Raw genomic sequence first — 10660 nt, forward strand, 5'->3', positions numbered from 1 at the left:
TGAATTCCAGGGGAAAAGAAAAGAAAAAAAAAAGAAAATAAACAAGAAAACCTGGTAGAAAAATGCTTTAAAGAGAGTTTTTGTAAGTAGATTTGAAAGAAAAGCTGCTAAAGACAAAGAAAGGCTTTCTATAAATGAGGAATTCTTTCATTTGTGCTGCTCTTACAAAACAACGCAGGAAATCACACAGGATGTGCTGATGAGAAGAAGGAAGTGGTTTTGAGGATGACATTGAGCGCTGCAAGGGGGATGCCAGACGTGTTGGATTCACATGAAGAGTTGGTGTTCCTGCCAGTTAACACCCCCCGAGCTGCCCCTGCCTCCCGAGCCTCAGAGCAGCCGCGGGCATGAACAGCTCAGGGAGCTCCGAGCGCGCCTCCGGAGCGAACACCCCCAAACGGCCCCATCCCCTCTGGCTCCAGGGAGGTGTTATTGCAAAACCTGCTCAGGAACTGAAACTTTTGAAGCCTTCCCGAGCTGTCTGGTGAAGGCTTCACCTCCTGAGAGTCCTGGTCAACTCGGGACACATCATGTGGGAAGCAGGCAGCGCGTGGGGAGGTGTTATTATAGAAACAGGGCAAAGCACTTGACTCCTGGGGAACTGGAGGCTGCCTTGGCCATTTTGAAGTGATTACAGCAAGCAAGGTAATCCATGTTTATTGAGGTCCTTGGTGTGTTGTTTTCCTTTCCCTCTTGATGTGGTGTGCAGGTTCAAAGGCACCAGCACAGCTCTTTGCCCCAGAGGAGGTGCAGGGAGTGGTTTCTCAGCAGACGGCCTTGCGTGACTGCTGCCTTCGTGTGTGCTACTGCACATGAAAACAGTTTCTGTTCTAGACACTCATTTGCCACAGATTTGAATATGCTTAAAAATAACTGTGCACACAAATAATGCATAGGGGTGCACCTACAGAATTTGTGTGTATATATATCTGTACATCTATTTGGCATATTTTCAATGAAGGTGCCTGTGTATTTCTGCACAGAGTCTAAGTCTGTGCTTCTTTTCCTGTGTAGCTAATGTAGCTGAGATTCTTTTCAGCTAATCTATACAGCTTTTAAGCAGTTGAGTTCAGGTCAGTAGCTGCATGAAGCTGAAAAATCTTAAATTTCTGTCAGAGCCCTTAAATCCAAACCCTGAGTAAAATAGTTATTCATAAGGCTTGCTCATAAATGGTTCATTACAGCGTTAGATTGGTGAGCCTATAACAAAATGCAGGTTCCCACCTCCACACTGTTTGTTACTTGTGAACAGAAATTCAGGAGACTGACTCCACAGTATTTAGTTTAATCAGAGCCAGTGCGGATCTAGCAGTGCCTGTTCATGTGTATTAAATCTCCAAACACAGTAATGCATCAATTCTGTCAGCTCCTGCTACAAAACTGAAATATATTTTCCTGCTGTCACCTAAGCATCAGAGGAATGGATATAAGAAAAAGCAAGACCCCAGCTCTCAGCTGTGTGGCTCAAAGGGTCCCTGCTTCAGTGGCACCTGTCCTACCTGTCCTCATGAATGTGAAATGTGCTGTGTGCCTCTGTCTTCCAGGCAAAACATGGCATCAATCCCTGACTTCTGTAGCAAAGCAAGGAACAGCTTTTTCACCAGTGAGAAAATATTCTGGACAAGAAGGAATAAATGTAGTCACATTTTAGATTTGCAGTTTATAAAACACAACTGATTTCCAAATATGCCAGAGGAAAAAGTACCCTTGCCTAATGAACAAGGTCCACCTGCTGTGTGGCTCTTTTAGTTTCTCTTTGCTGCTGGAAGTGGCCTTTGTGAGAATTAAATTCTATAAATGGTTGCACACTGAGGTTTAGTGTTTATTCAGTTTCCCAAGTGGACGTCAGCTCCTGGTAGTCCTGTGGTCCAAAGTGGAACAGCACGGGTTTTCATGGTGGTAAAAATGAGACAAGTGAGATCCTTGTTCCACACCACCCTAGAGGTTATCAAAGAGCCCTGGGGCCGCGGTTATCCCCACAGATGCATTCCTTGGGCAGAAGAGCGGAGAGCAAGGATTGGTTCAGTGCAGGGCACTGCTCTCCCAGATGGAAAACACCTTTGCAAATGAAGGAAAGGTGGATTCCCCCCAAAACACTGCTCCCCAGGCTAGTGCAAAATACTTCCCAGGACAGCCTGGATTGCTGCTGCTTCAGTGTGGATGCAGCCACACACATTCAGCCTGAACACAGACTCCTGGCGTGAGCGCTGTGGCTGCCTTGGCTCCCAGAGCTGGCGTCCCACCCCAGGTGGAAACTCCTTGCAGGCAGCCTGAGAGGCCCTGGGTGTTGCCTGGCTGGGTGGAAGAGCTGTGGCCTCCCAGCCTGCACAAGGGTGGATGATCAGCAGAGCTCAGCTGCTGCCTGAGTGCTCCCTTCAGCAGCCGGGCTTTGAGAACAGCTCAGTTCTTCAGAGACTGAACTGTTGAAAATCTGCTCAGTTGTGTAACAAAAGGAGCTGCCACACACTAATTCATAGTGATTCTATCTCTAAGAAAAACCACTTAGCAGATCTGGACAAGGGCTGAAGCTGATAAGGAAAGAACTCATTAAACTGATAGAATTAGAGATCTCTTTTAGCCTTCTCCCCATCTGTCTTTTGCCGCCTGTCACTCACTGTTGTTTCTGTAACTCAGAACAGTAGGTTTGGGGAACAGAGATTATTTCTTCCTACATCTTTTTCTTAAGGTTCTTTTAACATTACATAATTACCAATAACACAAAGGGAATAAGGTATGAGAACTGCAGAAAACCAATTTTTGTGAAGCTGCTCTTGACAGCAAAGAGCCCCTTCTATCTCACAAATCCTTTATAGTAAGTACATCTCCTAAATAAAACATAATAAGACTGAAAAAAAATCAAACCCCAGCAAAGCTCTCTGGAAAACCTCTGTAACTAACACGTTGCTGGAGCCAGCAGTGGGATCCTCACAGGCCCAGCTGTTGATTGAAGCTGAGAACAACTCCAAGAGCAGATGATTGTGTTGGAACACTGCCTTTCTCATGGCTGCTGAAGAAACAGACCTTAAATATATTTGTATAGATATAGATGTTTTAAATGATCTTTTGTAATTTTTTTCCCCAGGAAACCTTGGGAGAAATCACAGATCGAGGAACACAGGACTAACACCTCCTGGCCAGCCCAGCCCAGCACTGGGTGGAGCAGGGCCCAGCTGCCCCAGTCCCAGAGGGGTGTTTTCTGTCGGGGTTATCCCTCTGCTCCCATCCTCACTCCCCCACTCCCCTCCTTTGCTTCAGGGCAGTGCAGGGAGCCCTCAGGGCCTCGGCGTCCGAGGCTGTTCACAGACATTTTGTTTTCCCTTCTCATGTCACAGTTTGTCTAGCAGAATCATTCTTTTTTTTTTATGTTTAAATGCCTTTTTACGTGAGAGAAAGGTGTACAGTGAAATCTCAGTAAACGGCTACTGAAGCGTGCTGCTTTATAAGTCTGTTTTTGTTTAGGTTTTTTTTTTTTAATTTATTATGAAGACAAACACTTTCAGGAACTCCATTTTTATTTCCCAGCATCTTTCATTTCTTTTGGCTGGACATCATTGCCAAATAGGTGTAATAAAACCATGGAAGAAAAGCAAATGTACAACAAGGCACTTTACCTGAGCAGAGGTAAAATTGCACTCATTAAAGAAGCACATTTAGGCATAAAATGCAGCTCAAAAACCTCTATTAAGAGCTTCCACTAGGGAAAAAGATTGCTTTGACCTTCAGAGATTGACGCAATGTGTGATGTTTATTAATAGTTTTAGCAAGAAAGTATCTATACAGGGGGTTGTCTTGCCCTTTATTTGGTTGATTTTGAGAGCCCTCACTGTTTCTTGGCTTGCCTACTGAATAGGGTTGATGAAAAACTCCTTGCTCTTAGGTTAATGTCCATCAAAAGATTTCTCTGCTCCTCTGATGATGAAAATAGCACTGTGAATGCTGCAGGACCCCGGGCTTAATCCCATCCACCAGCTTTCCAGAAAGGGAAGGACGGCTCCAAGGCTCCCAATAACTGTTCTGTGTGTCAGAAATGCTCTCTGAGGCATGAGGGGCTTGGGAGGACTCCTTGCAGAAGCATCTCTCTTGTTTCTCCTCATGAGATGCTTCCTACCCTTCAGGAGGTTTTCTATAATCAAGATTTTCAAGATCTGCTTTCATGTTTTTGCTCACAATTTGTGGTGGCTGTAATTACTTGTGCTGAGGGGCTTTGAACACCACAGCTCTAAACCATCAGCAGTACAAGCCAGTCTCTTTGCTGACGTGACTTTTGAGTGTGAGTTTCTCTATCCCTAACAAAGATCAGCTGAATTTTATCAAACCACCCATTCCTCTTTGTTGACAAGACTCTGCTTACCCAGGCCATAAGGAGTAAAGCTGACACAAGAATGCCACTCTCAGGTCTTAACACTCGCATTGAAGGATTCAGGGCCTGGGAAGGGTTTGTGCTGTGACATTTCACAGGCAGTTAGAGCAGGGGTTTGTTCTTTCCCTCCCCCTCCCCTTGAAGTTTTCAAGGCTGGGTTGGACAGGGCTTGGAGCAACCTGGTCTAGTGAAAGGTGTCCTTGCCCATGGCAAGGAGTTGGAATGAGATGAGCTTTAAGGTCCCTTCCAACCCAAACCATTCTGGGATTCTAAGATTCCATGATTCCTTCCCCAGAGCCTCTCCCCAGCCCAAGTGAGCCAGCCAGCAGAGGGAGCGCAGCACATGAACTCCCAAAAATAGGAGCCTGCTAAAAAAAACCCGCCCCAAACAAACCCAAACAGCAGAATGATGATGGTCTTTAGCAGAATAAACAGAATAATCAGCAGGCAGAAGCTTTTCCCCTGGCAATGAGATCCAGCTGCAGGCTGGATGGGGAACAGGCAGCGCATCTGGCAGTGAGCGTGTTCCTCTGGTGGGGAAGTCCCCATGGTGAGGATGTTCCCGTGTGCCACCTCTGCTCTGGAGTGCGTCCCATCCCTTTTTTCACCCTCTTTGGTAGAGCCAGCTCCGTAGTTCCCCCTCAGAGCACGACAGTTCTGGAGGAGCCAGGATGGAGCTTCCTGTCGCAGAGGCAGCGGAGGGCGCGGGTGCAGGCGGTGGGCAGGGTGACAGCAGTGTCACAGCTGCTGTGCTCTCAGGTCTGCTCGTGCCCTGGCCATGCTGCAGTTTTTGGCTCGAAGCTGGGAAGTTTGGGGCTTGCCTGCGAGTGGGGCAGTTCTGCAAAGAGCGGGGTGTGCCCAGTATGGGAAGGTGGAAGTTAACCCGTCTGTCTGTCTTAAAGAGGATCATAAATAAAGACTAACAGGAACCGGAGCTGTTCTCTGGGACTTTATCATCTACAAAGGGCTTTTCCAAAGGTTTGGGAACCTGCCTCACCGGACACATCCTCCTTGTGTCTGGGTGTAGGGGAGCAGAGCTCACAGGATGTGTGGCTGGTTTGCTTGAGGGGCTGCAGCAGCTGGTCCTGCTGGAAGCATTTAACTCTGGGACTTGCTGCTCTCTTGCTGCACTCCCTGGGGTGAGAGGCAGCTAAATAAATTCTCCCATATCCCTGCCAGCATCTGGGCCCTCAATATCTCATTTATTGCTTGTGAGGTGTCTCAAAACAGGACAAACTGCACATCCAATACCTGATCCTTCACTCATAAGGACGGGGGAGTTTGACGGACTCACTTCAGCCAGGATCTGAATCTGACAGCAAACCATTTCTATAGCAGGCTGGTCATTAGTTGGGGCTCAGTGTTTGCAGGGCATTTTCACAGGAGCTCTGTGGCCCTTCAAATCAAATGCACTGCTTTCATTGTGGATTAAAAGTGCAGTATCCAGCCAAGCTTTGTTAGTTTAGTTTTTAACAAGGATTTAAGCATTTTAAATTCTTTCAAAGCTGTAAGTAAGGCTCATAATTTAAATCCTTGCAGACAGATATCATGGCAAAAATATGAAGACTATTTAAGGGCAGTCAGTCTGCCTGCCTGTCCATCTATTTGTCACCTTCTAATCTGCCTGTCGTGTGCTTCTCTTTCCAAACAGAATGAGGCCAGGTCTGCACAGGCACGTGTGGAGTGACCTGAGCTTCCCCAGGGTCCTGCACGCTGCCTGCCAGCTGCAGCCTGGCAACAGGAAGGGGAATGGGAGTGGGAATGGGCTGATGCTGGCCATGGAATCACAGAATCTCACACTGATTTGTGTCAAACTCGTTCCACTCCCTGCTGTGGGCAGGGACACCTTCCACTATCCCAGGTTGCTCCAAGCCCTGTCCAACCTGGGCTTGAGCATTTCCAGGGATGGGCAGCCACAGCTTCTCTGAGCAGATGCTGATGCTCATCCTTGCTGCAGGGCAGCCTGGACCTGCCTAGACTGGAGTTTCAGGATTGCTGCATGCGGAGGGTATCTGCAGATTTGGTGGAGGAGTTTATCCATCCATGTCACTCTTCCCTCTGAAGTCAGTGGGAGGAGGAGGGCATTCAACTCACCAGCAGACACAGTTTCTTCTCTACTTGTTTGGGAACAAACACAACATTCACAGAAATGAAATTACTCTTTGGAAACAAGTGAGACATGATATTTCACTTTTTTAGGTGACCTGAATGCATTTTGTCTCCCCTGTAGAGAATTAAATGATGCTCAGCCAAGTCAATCTCTTACTTGGTCAGGCCTTTCCAGCTGCCCTTCACTGGCCAGGGACCAGTTGCCTTGTATGGGAGCCACGGCTTCCAGAGAAGCCACTCACAGCCCTGCAGATGTCTTTTGGGGAGGCAGGAGAGATCAGCAGCTTGGCCTGACACACACACATCTAATCCTGGCAGTACAGAGGAGGGCAAAGGTGGTGAACGCCTCGGGGATGGCACATCTCACTTCTGAGGCTGGATTTAAAGAGTGGAAAAATGTTGTCTGGTTACCTGTCTGAAAATGTTTGAGAATATTATTTTTAAGATTTTTTTTTTTTTTTTAATGAAAGAACTGAGCCTAATTCTGTCTTAAGAAAACCATCTTGGGGCTGACTGAAATGCCCTTTGTGTCAGTGCTGGTCAGAAAGAGAATCTGAGTTTATTTGGTGAGTTTGTTTGAGGGGCTGGGGCATCTGAACAAGAAAGTTCATTGCAGAAATTCCCAAGGCTCCATCCTCATGGCTGAAGGAACATTTCCAGGAACTGGTCTGGTGCCTTTCTGAGAGATCAAAGTGCCCTTTGCCTTTAGCTTATCAAAAGGATTTGATTGTGGTGCTTGAGTTGTGCAGCAGCAGGCAGATCTGTGCGGCTTAGCAATGGATCAACATCTGCATGTAAAATGCAGATGAGTTCAAATTAGAAACCAGGCAAACCTTTTGAATAGTGTGAGATTGAAAGAGCAGAGCACTCTGCCAAGGGGAGCTTCTTTATCTCTGAAAAATTTTGAGCAGTGGCTGATGACCTTTCTGCAGGTGTTTTTATCCATCACAAGTTCCTGGGCTCAGCACAAAAATAACTCCGAAGGGGGAGAAAATGTAGCAGCGTCTTTTGGCCTTAAGGTCTCAGGAAGGTTGCGAAGGACAAGGCAAACTAAACTTGCCTTGTGTTACTGAGATTATCGGAGAAGATAAAGTGCTTCTTACAGTCCAGGAGTTGCTGCTGACTCCCTGCCATGCTTTTTTGCTGGCTGAGGGCTGTACCTTAGTCTCTGCAGCCCATCCTTGGGTGTTGGGAGGGTTAATGGGTGTTTGCAGAGTGCTCTGGGTGAGGAGAGAGGGCATCATTTATTGCTGCAGAGTGTGGAGACTCCCTGATGTGATTATAACGTGTAGTGATGGAGGCTATTTTTGTTGTATGTTGTGAATATTTCCTTGTATGGAATCACAAGGAGCCTGCCTGTGACTTGCAGCTCTGTTGAAAGCTCCAGCAATGAAGTTCCCAAGTCAGTGCTGTATGCAGCAATGTTAATTGTATGCATTGGGGGCAATGCATAATATAGATGAGATGGTGAGAATGGAAATGCTCTGGCCTCTGCTCTTTGCAGAGGGATTGAGCAGAGTAGCACAGTCTCCTCCGCACCTTAGGACCTGGCATCTTGCACCTGGGGCGAGTAACCCCCACAGAAGTGGGAGGAAACTCTTAATTCTTCTTAGTGATCCAGACTGCTGCTCAGCAAATCCCCTCACCACTGGAGCTGCAGATCTGAAATGGTATTAAAGAGGAAATCAACCTTTTGCACAGTTTCCTCTTGGAAAGTGAGTGTTACTTCTAATTATAGCTGTTGCAATGTTTCAAATGCTCTCCCAGGGACCAGGATGCCGGGGGTGGGGAGGGACAGCTGGAAATGCAGATAATTCCCCCTCTCCATTGATTCCTGTGTGTTATCTGTAACAGGAGTGGAGAGAAAATCTCCTACAACGCCAGGCTGGCCATTGTCCCCATGCTACTCCCGGCGTTGAGCAGGACTGTGTCCCTGACAGGCGTCAGCCTTGGTGGCAGAAACGCCTCTCCCAAGATGTTGTTGCTTTTCAAAGAAGCTCAAACCGTCTCTTTTCCCCCCTCTTCCTCCAGCTCTTCAGTTCTCTGGCTTCCTTCTGATGGGTGAGAAGCAAATTTCGAGCAATTTTGTCTCCAGGCCAGGACCTCCTGCAGAAGAGCCACCATCCATGGACGAGTTGAGCCTGCCACCTCCTGGTCACACTCTCCAGGACTGACCACAGCCTGGAGCTTTACAGCAGCTTATTTTGCCTTTCTCCGAGGTCCCTTGTGCTCCCTCACCTGACCCCCGAGGTCTCTTCACTGTTGTGGGAGTTGCCCTTGTGGCTCCCCTGTGGAGTGTAAGCGTGTGGTTCCCCTTCTTTTGCAGAGGTGAGACTCAGAAGCTCAGCTCAGCCCTCTTTGAAGTGCTTGAGTTTGGTGTCTGATGCTTTGAGGTCCTGGATTTCCTGTGTGGAGAGCACACAGCACAGAGAAAAGAGATGGACTTCTGAGGAGGAGGATCCAAGTCATCCTCTGGAGGTGAGGCAGGGCTGTGGCTGTTTGGCTCTTAGCCTTGCCTGGATCGTGTCCCAGTTTTGGCTACCTGTTGCCCCTCGGTGGCTGGTGCTGGGCTGCTGTGGGAGCCTGGTTTGCCCTGGGAGCTCACAGAGCTGTGTCCGTGCTCCGCACTTGTGTGTCTGGGTAATCTCATCGCAGCTACACTCAAATACCATCTCTATGGTGATGACTCAGGCATGCAGCCCCTCTCTGGGCTCTCCTCTCCCTGTCCAAATTCATATCTCGGAGGAGCTCTCTGACATCCCGTGGATGTCTCACCACCCTCTCAAGCCCAACACAGCCAAAACAGAGCTCTTAACCTCTTCTTCTCAGCTCAGGGATTCCCTGAGCTCAGCAATACCAGGATGCTGCTTTGCTGCTGGAATCTGAGTGCTGTCTTCATCTCCTGCCTCCTCCCGTGTCTTCATATCCTGAGCACCTCAACAGCTTGCATAACCTTGCTGAGCCTTTCCTGAAGCTAAAACTCTCACCTTCTCTTTCATCACTTTCCCCTCCACTTGTTGCAATATCCTTTTTTGGCCTCAACAAACTCGCTGTGGGCGAGCTTGCATCCACTGGGATGCTGCTTCAGGCATTGCTTCCTGCCTCTCCTCCCTCTCCTACCTCACCCCTCCGGGCTGCTCTCCTGCCCACAGCCACCCTCTGCCTCCCCTTGATCCCACCCATGTCCCTGCCAGCTGCCAGGGCTGTATCCCCCTGTTATTTCCTCATTTTATTACTTAATTATAAACTTTTGGCTCACAGGCAGCTTTCTTTGCTCCTCTTCTCACCATCACTAGACACTCCGGCTGCTGCATTTCAGTCGAGCTCCTACTGACTGGCACAAATGGGACAACTCCTCACGTGGGAGCCAGGAGGAGGCCATGGGATGGACAGGGCAAAGTATTTCCCCAGTCTCTTGTTGGGGAGGTGGGTCAAAGGCTGCCCATCTGTCCCTGGGAGTGCTGGGTGGGCAGGCTGAGGGACACGGGGCTGCCACGGGCTGCTGGCAGCACTGAGCTGCACCCCTGCCAGCGCTGCCCGGGGTGGGGTGGGCCAGCAAAGGGATGAGATTTCAAGTGCCAATAAACATCCCTGGCTCCAAGCACAGAGGACTCAGCTTTTTCTTGCAGCTGCAGGAATGCAGCTACCCCAGAGGGTAAATAAGCCTAAACAGGACACTAAATAGGGACTGGGAATGGGAGACTACTTCAGGGCACTGAGCAGGGGGTAGAGCCTTCACCTGTGAACAGAGTGGGGCTGGGAGAATGACTTCTGCACCAGCGTCTGAGCTGTCAGCTGCACTGGCATGGATGACATGAAGGAATGCCAGGAGCTAGCTGGGCTGCTGGGTCTGGTCCCCTTGGTGGGCAGAGGAGGTTGTTCCTACAAACGTGCTGCAGGACAGCTCTGGACCAGCTTGTTGCGTAGGGGACACCAAAGAATTGGGGCAGAGCTGCTGCTGTGTCCCAGAAAGGTGTCGGCAGAGCCTGTCTCTGCTGAATATTCATCTAGGCAGGAGCAGAAAGCTGTGATGTGCCCGCTGAGATCTGCAGTGCCTCTGCTCGAAAGCAAAGGCTTTCCATTAATTTATTGATGCTGGGCTCCAGCCTCATCTCTGCTCCCACAGAAGGATGAAAGCAGCTCCTTGTTCTCCTCTGGCAGGAGCGGAGCAGGTCTGTGTCAACAGGAGTT

The 10660-nt window shown here is 48.8% G+C and overlaps 1 long non-coding RNA gene across 1 annotated transcript; it reads left to right on the forward strand.

The window, feature by feature from the left end:
- Positions 1-250: 250 nt before the first annotated feature.
- On the forward strand, positions 251-10001 carry LOC138121053 (uncharacterized). The gene is made up of 3 exons (XR_011156066.1): positions 251-645; positions 8501-8947; positions 9731-10001. It is a non-coding gene; the product is annotated as an uncharacterized lncRNA (long non-coding RNA).
- Positions 10002-10660: the final 659 nt, after the last annotated feature.

Source organism: Aphelocoma coerulescens, chromosome 20 (genome assembly GCF_041296385.1).
Source record: "Aphelocoma coerulescens isolate FSJ_1873_10779 chromosome 20, UR_Acoe_1.0, whole genome shotgun sequence".
In the NCBI taxonomy this organism is placed as follows: domain Eukaryota; kingdom Metazoa; phylum Chordata; class Aves; order Passeriformes; family Corvidae; genus Aphelocoma; species Aphelocoma coerulescens.